Source organism: Moschus berezovskii, chromosome 23 (assembly GCF_049115385.1).
Source record: "Moschus berezovskii isolate FMDL1 chromosome 23, NW_MosBer_1.0, whole genome shotgun sequence".
In the NCBI taxonomy this organism is placed as follows: domain Eukaryota; kingdom Metazoa; phylum Chordata; class Mammalia; order Artiodactyla; family Moschidae; genus Moschus; species Moschus berezovskii.
The window spans coordinates 35,289,500-35,306,300 of record NC_142482.1 but is presented as its reverse complement, the minus strand read 5'-3'; the positions used below and the strand labels follow the sequence as shown (position 1 = coordinate 35,306,300).

General features: G+C 39.7%; 1 pseudogene; it reads left to right on the top strand.

The window, feature by feature from the left end:
* Nucleotides 1-9,235: 9,235 nt before the first annotated feature.
* LOC148774133 (small EDRK-rich factor 2 pseudogene) lies at nt 9,236-9,465 on the top strand (annotated as a pseudogene).
* The last annotated feature ends 7,336 nt before the right edge of the window (nt 9,466-16,801 follow it).

Sequence of the window (16,801 nt, the reverse complement as noted above, 5' to 3'; positions counted from 1 at the left end):
CACGGGTGAAATGTCCCGTGTGCACCAGACATTTTTAAGCACTTTGGGCTGAGACGCTTTAGAATGTTTACTACGGGCTTCCCTGGTGGCTTAGCGGTAAAGAATCCGCCTGCCAGTGCAAGAGCTATGGGTTCGATCCCTGATCTGGAAAGATCCCACATGCTGTGGAGTCACAGCATTGAGCCTGTGCTCTAGAGCTCAGGAGTCGCTGCAGCTACTGAAGCCTGCAAGCCCTAGGGCCCGTGCTCTGCAACAAGAGAGGGCACCCACAATGAGAAACCCACACGCGGCAACTAGAGTAGCCCCCACTCACCACAACTAGAGAAAGCTCAAGCACAGCAACAAAGACCCAGCACAGCCAAAAGTAAATAAGTAAATAAAATGATTTTTAAAAGAAAGAAAAAAAGACCTGACACAGCCAAATAAATAAATATTTTTTTAAAAGATAAAGAATTTTTACTGCATTGGTCACTGTGATAAGCATTTTACAAGGATGGACTAATTTCAGCCTCACAACAGCTTTATGAGGTTGGAACACCTATCTCTAGCCCATGACAGATACTAATAACAGGTAATAGTATTATTGCTATTTCAAGGCTACATTAAAGGAAACTAAGATACACAACTGCTTACAAATGTTATACAAGTAACAGTGGAGCCGGTATTTGAACACAGCAGTGTAACTCCAGAATCTATGTTCTGAATGACCATGTTTTTCCACAAGATATTGCCAAACAGCAAAGCCAACACTCCAGACTGAAAATACCGTTGAAGTTGTAAGTTTAAATAAAGCAAGGACTTGTTCAGAAAGAGGGCAGAAAATTCAAGAAGGAAGAATCCTTTGGTAATTCATAAGCGGGGTCATCAGTTCTTTGCATCTTTATTTGTGCTTCTGGCTTAGGTGGAGAGGACAATAAAAAGCTTTCACAGAATACAAGGGAAAAAGTCTAAGTGTCATTCATTGTGAGTCTGAGAAGCAGCCAGGAAAGAATAAAAGCACTATTGCTTGCAGTTATTATGATAGTGCTTTCAGATTGATTAAGCACTTAACGTTGCACATGCTCTCAACACTGCACATGACCTAAAGTAAAAACAGAGCTACATTTAGGGCGCTTCTGTTGCACAAGCTTTCTGGGTGAATCTCCCATTTATACTTTGACCTCTGCAGCCTCTCTCCTTCACTTCCTCCTTTCCACTTCCTGAAAAAAGTCATCTATGTTCCTTAAAATGACTTGCATGTCATCAGATATTAAAAACTTAAATTCCAGGTTTCCAAGTTCATTGTGCAAAGGACCTTTCCCCTTCCACTCAGCTGCCCCCAGAACATGCCCATCTTAACCCTCAAGAGAATGTTCTTTCCCTTTCGTAGCCCTGAACAAAGACAGGGGTTGCTTAAGCAGTAACATAAGAGCATTTAGGAAAACAGCTCTACTAACTAGAGAACATCTTGTTTAGTACTTAACACTACACGATGAAGACTTCATCCTGGAGTTTGCTGGGTCTACTTTCTGCCCCATTTCCATCTGTTATTTGCCAGTGATACTGACAGCAACTCAGATGTCTAAGTGCTCATCCAGGGCTCCTAGATTACAGTCCTTCTGTTAGCCCATGCGTTTTGATCAGTCACTCACAGACACCATTTCTTTGATGCCTACAAAAGAGCTTCATGGATTGATCATAGGCAACATGCAAAGCAAGTTTCATTTTTTTTTTAAAGGAAGTAAATTATCCTATCTCTCCCTTCCAGTGGCATCTGGGGATTCATGTTCCCCAGTACTGTGTCACTATGATCCCTCCCGAAAATACTGTATCTAAATTATATTTCCTTTATGCAAGGTTTACTTGCGTATAGATTTATAGATCTATACATTTATCTATAGATCATTATGTAAGACACACACAGAGAACTGGAAGACTAGTCATGAAAATGTTTACCATGTGTTCAACATGGTTAATTTTAGATGGTGGGATTATGAATGATTTTTAAAGTTCATTTTGTATAACAGTATTTTCTAAATTTTCTACTTGTACAACGAACTAAAAATCCTTTTAAAGTATAAATTAAATACTGAGTCACTCATATGTTACAAAGAAAGGTGTGAAAATGAACAGAAATTAAGACAATTCCCCAGGTCAATTCACAACCTTGATATATTAGAAAGCCAGGTCAAAAGTAGTCTAGTCTTGGTTGAATCCAACCACTTCCTGCTCTTTTCCAATCAGTTTACGTATCTCTGAGTTCACCTAACTCTGCAGTTCCATAGGTAACCACTAGTCACATGTAGTATTTAACTTCAAATTTTATTTAGAAAGTGAAAGTCACTCAGTTGTTTCTGACTCTTCGTGACCCGCATGGACTATACAGTCCATGGAATTCTCCAGGCCAGAATACTGGAGTGGGTAGCCATTCCCAACCCAGGGATTGAACCCAGGTCTCCTGCATTGCAGGCAGATTCTTTACCAGCTAAGCCACAAGGGAAGCCCTAATTTCATTTAAACATAATTCAAATTCAAATTCCTCAGTCACACAAGCTACATTTCAAGTTTTCAAGAGCCCCATGTGACTAATGGCTAACAATTGGATGGCAGAGAAAAAGAAAATTCCATCACTGCAGAAAGATTTATTTGCACTGACCTAGCAGCTCAGCTGATAAGTGAACACAGTGTCCCCGTCAGCCATGAGCGAACCTGCAGAGCGAAGGCCTTCACATGTTCATGGGAAATAGGACAACAGGACTCTACTTACTCCTATTTCCACCTCACGCTGCATGCGGTTCAGAGAGAATGACTAGGAGTGTTCTCAAGGGACTACATGATTAGTACAGGGTTGGGTCAAAGACCCCACTGGGAAGAGTCTCTGGAGTCATACAACCTGAGTAAACAATGGGAGTTATGGATGTCACAGTGGAGGCAGAGGGCAACAACCAATGCCAGAGGGCAGATGGTCTTCTGAGTGGTTTAGACACTTGTCAGAGGTGCACAACAGGGGATGCCTATCTCTACCCGCATCTCTACACACAAACATTATTTTGCAAGATCAGGAATGGTGCACGGCACTGGCAATGCACTTAAGCACCAGACACATAAACATCTTCAGCGGTTGCTAAACCACACATTTAAGAAAAGTATAGCTCTCCGAGCTTAGGGGAGGCCCCACTTTGAATTTAGTAACTGGAACTCTGCTTACTTTATATATCTTTAATCTGTCACTTAGATTCTTGCTTCACAAATTGTCATCGTGGGACCAGCAACATCAGCATCAACTGGAAACTTCTCAGAAATGCAGAATATCATGCCCTACTCCAGACCTACTGAGTCAGAAACTCACTTTAATAAGCTCCCCCAGGTGATTTGTGTGCACATTGAAGACTGAAGGTCACTGATTTCTCTCCTCACTCTACTTTCAATTTCTAGAATGTAATGGGGACAGATATTTCAACCAAACTTTGTGCACTATCCAGACTTGGAAAATACCATGGAGTTTAAGAAACACTTATTGGTAATTGAAAACCTGAGAACTGGCTTTCAAAATAGAGAATCCTGTGCACTTTAAATGTGTTGTCAAAAATACACTTAAGAAATCACATGAGCATTTTACTGTTTCCCTTTGGTTTAAAATACAAAAAGTAGAGATTATCACGTAGTAATACTAATAGACAAATAATAAGCCATGCAAGATTCCTTTGTTCCTTACATTGCTTTCTATGAGGGCAATCATTTTTAAAAGCTTTTATTGGATAGCTTGAACAGAATCATGCCCTAATTATAGTCTTTCTTTTATTTGCCACTGAGAGGAAATGCACCAGATGAAGCTGTTTGAGACTCTATGGTTTGTTCGGCTGTATTAAATGCTTCTAACTGCTGACTTTTATCGTTCTTAACAAGTCAAGACCAGACTGAATGTCTTTGAGGATAATTGTTTTTATTCATTTCCCTTCTGTATTGCTAAAATGGAGGTGGTATGTAAATTAGGGAAAGAGATTTGGATTCAGAACTGCCCCAGACCACTGCTAGTTCTCAGAAGGAGGCAAAGCCAAATCTCCAGTTAGATCACTGCATGGCTCTGTGATCAGGGGGTCCTCCTGCAAAATGGACAGAATATCTTCATTCTTTAAGGTGGCCTCCGTGCCACTATTAACCTGACTTGTACATAGAATCCACATTTTTAAAAAATCTGGGCTGATTATATCAATGCTCCCAACATGAGGTTCTTACCCATGTCCTTGACAATGCAATGAGTAGGCTTGAAGTGATGAAGTGAAGTCTCTCAGTCCTATCCGACTTTTTGCTACCCCATGGACTGTAGCGTACCAGGCTCCTCCCATGGGATTTTCCAGGCAAGAGTACTGGAGTGGGTTGCCATTTCCTTCTCCAGAGGATCTTCCCCACTTGGGGATCGAACCCAGGTCTTCTGCATTGTAGATGCTTTACCATCTGAGCTACCATGGAAGTCAATGAGTAGGCTTATGTCATGGAAATTACTGAAGGCTGGGGCTCAGACTTTCTGGATCCTAGTCTCAATTCTACCATGTATTTGCCGTGTGACCGTGGGATAAAGAAATAAAGCCATGGTTCTCAAATCAAAGTGATTCCTCCCCCTGCCCCCTGAACATCTGGCAATGTCTGGAGACATATTTGATTGTCATAACTTGGACGTGCTATTGGTATTCTAGTGCATAATGGTGCTAAAATCTATAATGCACCAGGTAGTCCCCACAACAAAGAACTATCTGGCTTAAAATGCCAATAGTGCAAGGTAGAGAAACCCCAGACATAAAGAATCTACAATTGTGGCCACCATTCAGCAGTGATGCAGTCAAACAAAAACCACAGCTCACAAAAGTGCCCTAAACTTTGAACTACAGAATCCTCAGGTGGATAAACACGGATCCCTTGGTTCTTACTCCATTCTCAGGACTGTTTCACGTTCTGCAGAAAAACACAAAAGTGTAAGGCATGGCCTTTTGCTTATTCCTTCAGAAACTAGAAACTAGAATAAAGCATCAAGGTCTAATAGGATAATTCCTCATTGATCCATTCCAGTAATTTTTTGCTGCCTCTCGACATGGTGCCCAGTCTAATTACAGGATGACTCCCCATCCCCCTGGGATGCCACTTTTCATTCTCATTCACTTCCTTGTTCTGAAGGAACAGCAATTTCCCACTGAATGGTTATTAGCCTTTTTCCCTTTAAGAGACTAAGAAGGAAGAAAAGCCCACAGGATAATTTTAAAAGTTGTTGCTCCAGTTTTTCTCCAACTTTAGAAATCTCTGTTGGCTTTTAATTAAGAACTTGCATTTAGACTGTGAGATGAACCAGATTTGAAGGACTGTTTTTTTCTCTCCTATAATGAAATGGCACTCGTTTCCCTAGGAGGGGTTTTCCCCAGATTCTCATTGTTCTACTAAAGATGATTTACATGGGCATCTGTGGAGATAGCTGACTCTCTGATTGGAGAGAGGGGCCAGGGTAGACACACGGTGGCTTCCCTCTGAGAAACTAGGAAATAAACACCCTGGGGATGCTGAGCTGAAATCCTCACAAACTCCAGTGTGGAATGACTTGGAGGTGGGGTCAGTCAGAGTCCCAAAGAGTGGCAGCAAGGGCTCTATGATATAAGTTCCAGAAATCTGCCGTGAATGTGACTGAATCCGGCAGCTGTCTCAGACACCTACACTGCGCATGTCAGCCTCCTTCCTCTCATTCAGCCTTGAGGATCAGGCATATTCAGAAGGACTCAACTGCTACGATTAGCCACACACCCAATTCTTGGGCACCCATGTGTCCAGGCTTTTAGATCCACATTCTTTTCTCTGAGCCATTTGGCTAAGTATCAAGGTAAAATGATGATTTCCTTTATAGAATTTAATAGAAGGAAGTACTGTATTATGAGGACAGGATATCTGAATATTCCTAAAATATCTCCCTCAAAGCTATTTATTAATTACAAAAGGAAAAGAGTGGATAAACCTCACAGACATTACTTTAACGAAGTGTTCAAGGTCAGCATCACCAATAATAAGACACATCAATATCTTGTGCCCTTCCTATGATGAACAGGGAAGGGCACTGCTTCCTTCCACTGGCATTCTTGACCACAAGTATTTAACCTCAGCCTATGCAAGAGTAAATCATCAGACAAACTCAAACTCAGGGAGCTTCTATGAAATAATCAGTACTCTTCAAAAGTGTCAAGTTCGTGGAAGACAAAGGAAGACTGAGGAACGCTCACAGATCAGAGGAGACAAAGAAACTATGACTACTTCTAAACACAACGTGGAATCCAGGACAGGATCCCAGATCAGAGCAAAAGGACATTGGGGGAAGGTACTGAAATGTAAACAAGGTCTGCAGATAAGCTAAGAGCTTTGTATCGTACCACTGTTACTCTCCTGGTTCTCTTAACTGTCCTATGGTTATAGGATTATAATGTTAATACTAAGAGAGGCAGCATGAGGGTATCCAAGAACTCTGTACTATTTTTACAGCTTTCTCTAAGTATAAAATTATTTCAAAACAAAAATTTTAAAGTAATAGAAAACTGCCTACAAATAATCTTGGATCAATATAAGCAAAGGAGAGGCATAAGCTGATGGCCTGCTTTATTAAGCGACTCAGTGGAGATGAATTTGAGCACACTCCTGGAGATAGCAGAGGACAGAGGAGACTAGCATGCTTCAGTCCATGAAGTCACAAAAAGTTGCATACAACTTAGTGACTGAGCAACAACAACAAACAAACCAGACTTTCTAGAAAGGTAGGAAATAACACTAATATATATATATATATATATATATATATATTGTGTAGAATGAAACTTATCCGTGCTGGAGTAACCAAAACTGATGCAGAAATTTACTTCTAAGTCAGAACACTGAGATTTTAAAATTTTATCTCAGAATGAAACAGCCCACTGAGAAACTCCTTTTAAATCCAAGTAGGTATTTTTTTTTTCCCCTCAAAAAAGCCCTTTGCCTCTATGATCACAAGCTAATGCAGAAAAATCTTAGATAAGGCAAAGCCCAGAGAAGGGTCCGTTGTCCTGAAGGCTTCAGGAAGGCTCCCACATTCTGCCTACCCCATATCTCACAACTGCTAAGACACATATACCCACCCTGTCTAGATTATCATTGTTTAGATACGATTACAAACTGTGTTCTTGTTGGCAGTTCAGTTCAGTCGCTCAGTCATGTCCGACTCTTTGCAACCCCATGAACCGCAGCATGCCAGGCCTCCCTGTCCATCACCAACTCCTGGAGTCTACCCAAACTCATGTCCATCAAATCGGTGATGCCATCCAACCATCTCATCCTCTGTTGTCCCCTTCTCCTCCTGCCCTCAATCTTTCCCAGCATCAGGGTCTTTTCAAATGAGTCAGCTCTTTGCATCAGGTGGCCAAAGAGTTTCAGCTTCAGCATCAGTCCTTCCAATGAACAACCAGGACTGATCTCCTTTAGAATGGACTGGCTGGATCTCCTTGCAGTCCAAGGGACTCTCAAGAGTCTTCTCCAGGATCACAGTTCAAAAGCATCAATTCTTCGGTGCTCAGCTTTCCTTATAGTCCAACTCTCACATCCATACATGACCATGGGAAAAACCATAGCCTTGACTAGACGGACCTTTGTTGGCAAAGTAATATCTCTGCTTTTTAATATGCTATCTAGGTTGGTCATAACTTTCCTTCCAAAGAGTAAGCGTCTTTTAAATTCATTGCTGCAATCACTATCTACAGTGATTTTGGAGCCCAGAAAAATAAAGTCTGACACTATTTCCACTGTTTCCCCATCTGTTTGCTGTGAAGTGATGTGACCAGATGCCATGATCTTAGTTTTCTGAATGTTGAGCTTTAAGCCAACTTTTTCACTCTCCTCTTTCACTTTCATCAAGAGGCTCATTAGTTCTTCTTCAAAGCTTTCTGCCATAAGGGTGGTGTCATCTGCATATCTGAGGTTATTGATATCACTCCCGGCAATCTTGATTCCAGCTTGTGCTTCATCCAGCCCAGCGTTCCTCATGATGTACTCTGCATATAAGTTAAATAAGTAGGGTGACAATTTACAGCCTTGACGGACTCCTTTTCCTATTTGGAACCAGTCTGTTGTTCCATGTCTAGTTCTAACTGTTGCTTCCTGACCTGCATACAGATTTCTCAAGAGGCAGGTCAGGTGGTCTGGTATGCCCATCTCTTTCAGAATTTTCCAGAGTTTATTGTGATCCACACAGTCAAAGGCTTTGGCATAGTCAGTATGCCCAATATTATAGTTATCAGGGAAACACAAATTAAAACCCATTAAAGTTGAGGTATTTTAATGGGTATCTCATACCCATACAGCTAAGATTAGGAAGACTGAGTTCCAAGTTAACAACTAAAACCATAGTAGGTAGAACAAAAAAAAGCCATAAACAATCACAACTAAGATATCAAACCATATATTGAGTACTTACTCTACATGCCAGACACTGTTCTAAGCCCCTCTACATATATTACCTCAATTCATCCCCAAAATAACCCTTTTGATAGGTCTTATTAACAGAGCCACATTACAGATGAGGAAACTGAAGCCAGGAAATATAGTGCCTCCCATACCAAGTATATTTCTTATCAGGTATATTGAATTTAGCTACATATAATAAAATCCAATCTTTATAGGTGCATAACAATATAAAATATAAACCCAACTCTCAAAAAGTTCCCTCAGCCCCTTTTGCAATTGACCCCTCTACCACTCTAGACTCTGGCAACCACTGATCCATTTTCTTTTCTTACACTTTTGCCTCTACTATAATGTTGCACAATGAAATAATACAATATGGAACTTTTTATTATCTGACTCCTTTTACTTAGCATAAAGCTTTTGAGATTGATAGAGGTTGTTGTATTTATTAGTTGCTCTTTTCTTTAAATTGCTAAGTACTATTCCATTGTATGAATTTATCACTGTTTTCTTATATAGTTTATGTCCCGCTGATGGACAATTTAGTCACTTTCAATTTGAGGTTACTATGAATGACACTGCTATCAACATTTGCATATATATCTTTTTGTGGACATATGCATATACGGTAATTCCTCTTGCCAATATACCTATCCTAAGAGTGAGACTGCTAGGTCTTTTGGTAACTGTATGTGTAACTATAAGAAACTGACAGGCCTGCAACGCTGTACTGAGGGATGCAATGGAGGCAGGCCTGAGCCGCTGTCGTGGCCATGGAGTGCTCACAAGCCAGAAGAATATGAAAAAGCTGAGTGACTGGGTTAAGGGAAAGCGCCGAGATGCGGGCTTTCGGCTGCCACTGGCAAGTAGAGGGACTCAGAGATCATGTAGCAGAAGCAGAAAAAGGCAAACGAGAAGAAGGAGGAACCCAGGTTGTGGCTTCGTGTCCAGCCCTCTGCCTGTGTGCCTGGAGCAAGTCCCACCACATGGGTGTTTTCTCCTGGAGAGCTCACAGATCCCAGTATCTAAGGCAGCCTCTTTGCCCTGAGTCTGCAGGGGTCCCTTTTGTGCTTTCTGCCTCTCAGGTACCCTCTCTTTCCCTGGGTCATTCCTGGGGGTGATGGGGTTACCCCTTCTCAGCGATCTTTATCCTTGTGGGGCTCACCCCAAAGTATTAAAAGTAGCTTTGTAACTCAAAAAGAAACTGACACATTATTTTCCAAAATGGCCATACTTTTTCACATTCAGCAATGTATGAGATTTCCAGTTGTTCTAGATCATTGTCAGCACTTGGGACTCAGTCTTCCTAATCTTAGCTACATGGGTATGAGATACCCATTAAAGTATTTCAACTTTAATGCGTTTTAATTTGTTTCCCTGATAACTATGATATTGGGCATATTTTTGTGTGTTTATTCACCATTCATGTATTTTCTCTGGTGAATCATCTGTCAATTTTTTTATCAACTAGTTTATCATCTTATTATTGAGTTGTTCAGTTCAGTTCAGTCGCTCAGTCGTGTCCGACTCTCCGCGACCCCATGAGTTGTAAGAGCTCTTTATATATTCTGGATACAGATATGTTTTGGAAATATTTTCTTCCACTTTATGACTAATCTCTTCACTGAAAGTATCTTTCAAAGAATAGAATTTTTAAATTTGATCAAACTCTGATTATCAATTTTCTTGTATGCTTCATGTTTTTTGTATTCTACCTAAGAAATCTTTATTTAACCCAAAGTCGCCAAGATCGTCCCTTGAATTTTCTTCTAAGTATTTTTAAAGCTTTAATTCTGGTTTTTAACTCTATGTCTCAGTTAATTTTTATGTCTGGTGTAAGATCTTCACGACCCAGATAATCACGATGGTATGATCACTCACCTAGAGCCAGACATCCTGGAATATGAAGTCAAGTGGGCCTTAGAAAGCATAACTATGAACAAAGCTAGTGGAGGTGATGGAATTCCAGTTGAGCTCTTTCAAACCCTGAAAGATGATGCTGTGAAAGTGCTGCACTCAATATGCCAGAAAATTTGGAAAACTCAGCAGTGGCCACAGGACTGGAAAAGGTCAGTCTTCATTCCAACCCCAAAGAAAGGCAATGCCAAAGAATGCTCAAACTACTGCACAATTGCACTCATCTCACACACTAGTAAAGTCATGCTCAAAATTCTCCAAGACAGGCTTCAGCAATATGTGAACTGTGAACTTCCAGATGTCCAAGCTGGTTTTAGAAAAGGCAGAGGAACCAGAGATCAAACTGCCAACATACGATGGGTCATCGAAAAAGCAGGAGAGTTCCAGGAAAGCATCTATTTCTGCTTCATTGACTATGCCAAAGCCTTTGACTGTGTGGATCACAATAAACTCTGGAAAATTCTGAAAGAGATGAGCATACCAGACCACCGGACCTGCCTCTTGACAAACCTGTATGCAGGTTAGGAAGCAACAGTTAGAACTGGACATGGAACAACAGACTAGTTCCAAATAGGAAAGGAGTATGTCAAGGATGTATATTGTCACCCTGCTTATTTAACTTATATGCAGAGTACATCATGAGAAACACTGGGCTGGATGAAGCACAAGCTGGAATCAAGATTGCCGGGAGCGATATCAATAACCTCAGATATGCAGATGACACCACCCTTATGGCAGAAAGTGAAGAAGAACTAAGAAGCCTCTTGATGAAAGTGAAAGAGGAGAGTGAAAAAGATGGCTTAAAGCTCAACATTCAGAAAACTAAGATCATGGCATCTGGTCGCGTCACTTCACAGCAAACAGATGGGGAAACAGTGGAAATAGTGTCAGACTTTATTTTTATGGGCTCCACTGTAGGTGGTGATTGCAGCAATGAATTTAAAAGATGCTTACTCCTTGGAAGGAAAGTTATGACCAACCTAGATAGCATATTAAAAAGCAGAGACATTACTTTGCCAACAAAGGTCCGTCTAGTCAAGGCTATGGTTTTTCCAGTGGTCATGTATGGATATGAGAGTTGGATTGTGAAGAAAGCTGATCACCGAAGAATTGATGCTTTTGAACTGTAGTGCTGGAGGAGACTCTTGAGAGTCCCTTGGACTGCAAGGAGATCCAATCAGTCCATCCTAAAGGAGACCTAAAGGAGACTGGGTGTTCACTGGAAGGACTGATGCTAAAGCTGAAACTCCAATACTTTGGCTACCTCATGAGAAGAGTTGACTCATTGGAAAAAACCCTGATGCTGGAAGAGATTGGGGACAGGAGGAGAAGGGGACGACAGAGGATGAGATGGCTGGATGGCATCACCAACTCGATGGACATGAGTTTGGGTGAACTCCGGGAGTTGGTGATGGACAGGGAGGCCTGGCCTGCTGCGATTCATGGGGTTGCAAAGAGTCGAACACGACTGAGCGACTGAACTGAACTGAAGGTAATAGTTGAGTTCTCTTTTTGTTATATGGCTATCCAGTTATTGCAGAGCCCCTTGTTGAAAAGACTGTCCTTTCCCCCATTTCATTAAGTATTTTATTTTTATACTATTGTAAGTGAATTGTGAATTTCAATTTCCAATTGTTTAAAGTTTATGTTGACAAAACTTTAGTTTGGAAAATAGACTGAAACCTATAAAAAAAAGCAGTAGCTTTTTTAAAAAAAGAGCAATTTTAGCAAAACTCTAGTCTATTTTCCAAACTTCAACTAATCCTTTTTGAATTCATTGCCTTCTCCAAATTATAAAAGTAATACATGTTAATTATGACAGTCAAAAATAGCAAAACTGAATAAAGAAAATATTCATAATCTTTCTTCATCTCACCCTTAATCCTTCTCTGAAGAAACCAGTTGTTAACACATAATTCTATGCTTCCATGTTCAAGCAAATAGTTTTCAATGCCTGGGTGTGGTGGTCTGATGTTGTCAACACTAAGAAAATGTCAAATTAACCTTGGCCGTATGTAAAAAAAAAAAAAAGATTTTAAAAAATCTGCCCTCTAAATAAACCTGAATTTCTTAAAATTTCCTCTGTTAAAAACTACAAACATATTGCAATATAATCAAAATATAGAATAACCACTAAATAATAAAATGCACAGTACAACTATGATGAAGCCATCCAGATACCATTTATATAACAACTTCAGCTCTCTAATCACTGTAAAGACTTAGAGCAAAAAGTACTTTCTGACCCAATTTAGCATTCAGCACTTTGTTCTTTGGACAGCCAGTCTCTCAAACGTCAGTTTTTGCTCATAGCTTACACAACCACTCTTATGAAAATGTGCTTCTTTCAAGCCCATAGGAGATTAGAGGCAGTGAATTAAAGGTCAGGAAAGGAAATATAGAGAGTAAGAGCAAAAATAAGAGTAATGTCAAAAACAACCAAAGAGAACAAATATAATCACTCTAAGTCATTTTACCCCGAAAGCAATTGACATCTATCAATTCATAATGACTACATTCACCAGTTTGGAAATGGAAGGGACCTTGAAATTTATCTAATTCAATGTGTTTATTGATAATGAAGTAATCAAGACCTAAAGAGATTAATTGACGTGTTGCTCAGTTGAGGTGGTCTATCTCTGTCTCTCTCTTATACCCTCGTCCCCCCACACACACCTACTTGCTGATTAAGGTGGATTGAGAACCGTAGTCCCACTTCACTACTCTAGCAATTGAGTTTGAATGACCATAGAAGATTATCTTTTTTGAAGTATATTTCTGTATTTTAAACAAGGGATCTGATTATTTATTTTTGAAAAAAAAAGCCTTCAATTTGGGCAAAATTTTAAATAGCTCTGTTTATCAAGAAAGACATATTGTTGAACATCTCATTCCGCAGCAGTTATGTAAATTACAAATGATGGTGGGTCTATGCCTATGCACAACTACATATGTCTGTGTATTTGGGTATGTGTGTTAGGAAGCACCCAAATCATTCAAGCTCTCAACAGTCATTTTGTGCATCTTTGCCCAAATCCACAGTAGAGACATCTCACAGATAGCTTGAAATCAGACATCGTGGAAATATTTACACCACAAAAACCAGATTTTGCTACAAATCAGAACTTTCTTCCCAGAAAGCTGGTTGTGAACCATTTATCAATATACTACTTGATAAAACTATACATATATTCCTTGAAAGAAAATGTAGCCTTGACAACTACATGTCAAGTTATTGAAAGCATGCAAGGTAAAGATTCTATTTTCAGTTATTTACTGTTGATGCTTTAAGAACTTCGTTTTCATAGACATTTAAATTGGTTGGTTATTTTTATTTTTGAGAAGAAATCAAAGCCTTTTTCTATTATTGACATCTTCAGTTCAGTTCAGTTCAGTCACTCAGTTGTGTCCGACTCTCCGCAACCCCATGAATCACAGCACGCCAGGCCTCCCTGTCCATCACCAACTCCCAGAGTTCACTCAAACTCATGTCCACAGAGTCGGTGATGCCATCCAGCCATCTCATTCTCTGTCGTCCCCTTCTCCTCCCGCCCCCAACCTTTCCCAGCATCAGAGTCTTTTCCAGTAAGTCAACTCGTCGCATGAGGTGGCCAAAGTATTGGAGTTTCAGCTTTAGCATCAGTCCTTCCAATGAACACCCAGGATTGATCTCCTTTAGAATGGACTGGTTGGATCTCCTTGCAGTACAAGGGACTCTCAAGAGTCTTCTCTAACACCACAGTTCAAAAGCATCAATTCTTAGGCGATCAGCTTTCTTCACAGTCCAACTCTCACATCCAGACATGACCACGGGAAAAACCACAGCCTTGACTAGACAGACCTTGGTTGGCAAAGTAATGTCTCTGCTTTTTAATATGCTATCTAGGTTGGTCATAACTTTCCTTCCAAGGAGTAAGCGTCTTTTAATTTCATGGCTGCAATCAGCATCTGCAGTGATTTTGGAGCCCCAAAAAATAAAGTCTGACACCGTTTCCACTGTTTTTCCATCTATTTCCCATTGACATCTTACTGCATAGTTAATAAGATAAGTAGGAAGAGGAAAAATATATATTAGCTGTTCAGATTTGCCAAGCAGTACTTCAGTATGACGTAAGTAGGAAACCAAGGTCCTAGTTCTATGGCTTGCTGTGTGATGAGACACATAGCATATAATAGCCGTATTTCATATTCCATGTGCAGTCCTAAAGAGCTGAAAAACAATTTTTAATGTTTTTTTTATTAACTTGAGAGGTCTCATGCTATAGAAACAGAGTAAAAATATAGTACCACATGACAAGAGCCCAGAAGTTTCAAACCTAACTTCATGAAGTATATATAATATTTACAAGTCCCATATATATTATTGCCAATTACTTTTGCTCTTACAAAATCCTTCTTAAATAAATGTGGTTCTCTTGTGAGTGACTTCAGTCAGATTTTTCATGGTTAAAAGGGGGCTCTTTGACATAGTGACCAAAAAGCATTGCTGGTGTATTATATGTGATAATCAGATAGTTCCCCCAGCTCTCATATATCCACCTTATAAAATGGAATACAAGTCTTACTAAATCTTTATTAAAAGAGACCAAAGGTCAGTTGGCATAATACCAGTGAGAGTTTTAAAACTGATAATATAAAGTGGTTTGGTTTTATACACCCGGACTGTGTATGCAGGCACTACTCTTTTCTGAAAACAGCTTTATCAAGATGGAGTTCACATAGTGTACGTACACGTCATTCATTTCAAGTGTATGATTCCATAGCTTTTAGTTATTCACAGAGTTGTGTACTCACCACCACACTTGGTCTTAGAACGTTTTTCATTACCCTCTCAAAACACTCTCCTCCTTAGTGATCACCTTCTGATCCTCTAATCCCACTCCTAGATGGGGCAACCACTAATTAACTTTCTCATTCTATATATGTACCTGCTGCTGCTGCTAAGTCGCTTCAGTCGTGTCCGACTGTGCTTAGTCTGTATATTTAATATAAATGGAGCCATACAATAGGTGGTGCACTGTGATTGGCTTCTTTCATTTAACACAAGATTTTCAGGGTTCATCCATGGTGTAGCATGTATCAGTGCTAAACTTCTTTATACAGAAGAAGAGTATTCCATTTTATAGATATATCATGTTTTGTGTATACATTCATCAGTCAATGGACATTATGTTGTTTTCACTTTTTGGTTCTTATGAATAAAACTACTATGAATATTCTCTAGAAGTTTTTTGTGGACACATGTTTTCACATTTCTTTGGGCACATACTTGGTAGTAGAATTGCTGGGTCATATGATAACTGTTTACCCATTTGAAGAACTACCAGATTGTTTTCTAAAGCAGCTGTATGCCTTTACATTCCCATCTCAGGCAACATTCTTTACTCAGCCTAATGCCTAGGAAAATGTATACTACAGAATCCCACTTAAACACTCCAGTCAATTAATATTTTCGTTCCTTTATTCTGCCCATTTACATGTAAGTTTCTCATGAGTGAAGGTATTAATAGAATATAGGCAAGTCAGCTACCATGCAACTAGCATGACTATTCTATTCTAGTGCTTTTGGCTTGCTGGTCTTTGAAATACCTGATTTTTTGTTAGGTTTTTTTTTTTAATTAATTTATTTTAATTGGAGGCTAATTACAATATTGTATTGGTTTTGCCATACACTGACATGAATCCACCCCGGGTGTACATGTGTTCCCCATCTTGAACCCCCCTTCCACCTCCCTCCTCATATCATCCCTCTGGGTCATCCCAGTGCACTAGCCCCGAGCATCCTGTATCATGCATCGAACCTGAACTGGTGACTCATTTCACATATGATAATATACATGTTTCAATGCCATTCTCCCAAATCATCCCACCCTCGCCCTCTCCCACAGAGTCCAAAAGACTGTTCTATACATATGTATCTCTTTTGCTGTCTCCCATATAGGGTTATCGTTACCATCTTTCTAAATTCCATATATATGCGTTAGTATACTGTATTGGTGTTTTTCTTTCTGGCTTACTTCACTCTGTATAATAGGCTCCAGTTTCACACACCTCATTAGAACTGATTCAAATGTATTCTTTTTAATTGCTGAGTAATACTCCATTGTGTATATGTAGCACAGCTTTCTTATCCATTCGTCTGCTGATGGACATCTAGGTTGCTTCCATGTCCTGGCCATTATAAACAGTGCTATGATGAACATTGGGGTACACATGTCTCTTTCAATTCTGGTTTCCTCGGTATGTATGCCCAGAAGTGGGATTGCTGGGTCATGTTAGGTTCTTTTTTTTAAACTATTTATTTTAATTGGAGGTTAATTACTTTACAATATTGTGGTGGTTTTGCCATACATTTTTAAGGCAGTTCTTAAGTTACAATTAAGAAATTTTTGGTGGTAAATTACTACAAAGTTAGATGTTACTATGACAAACACATACAGAATGGCTA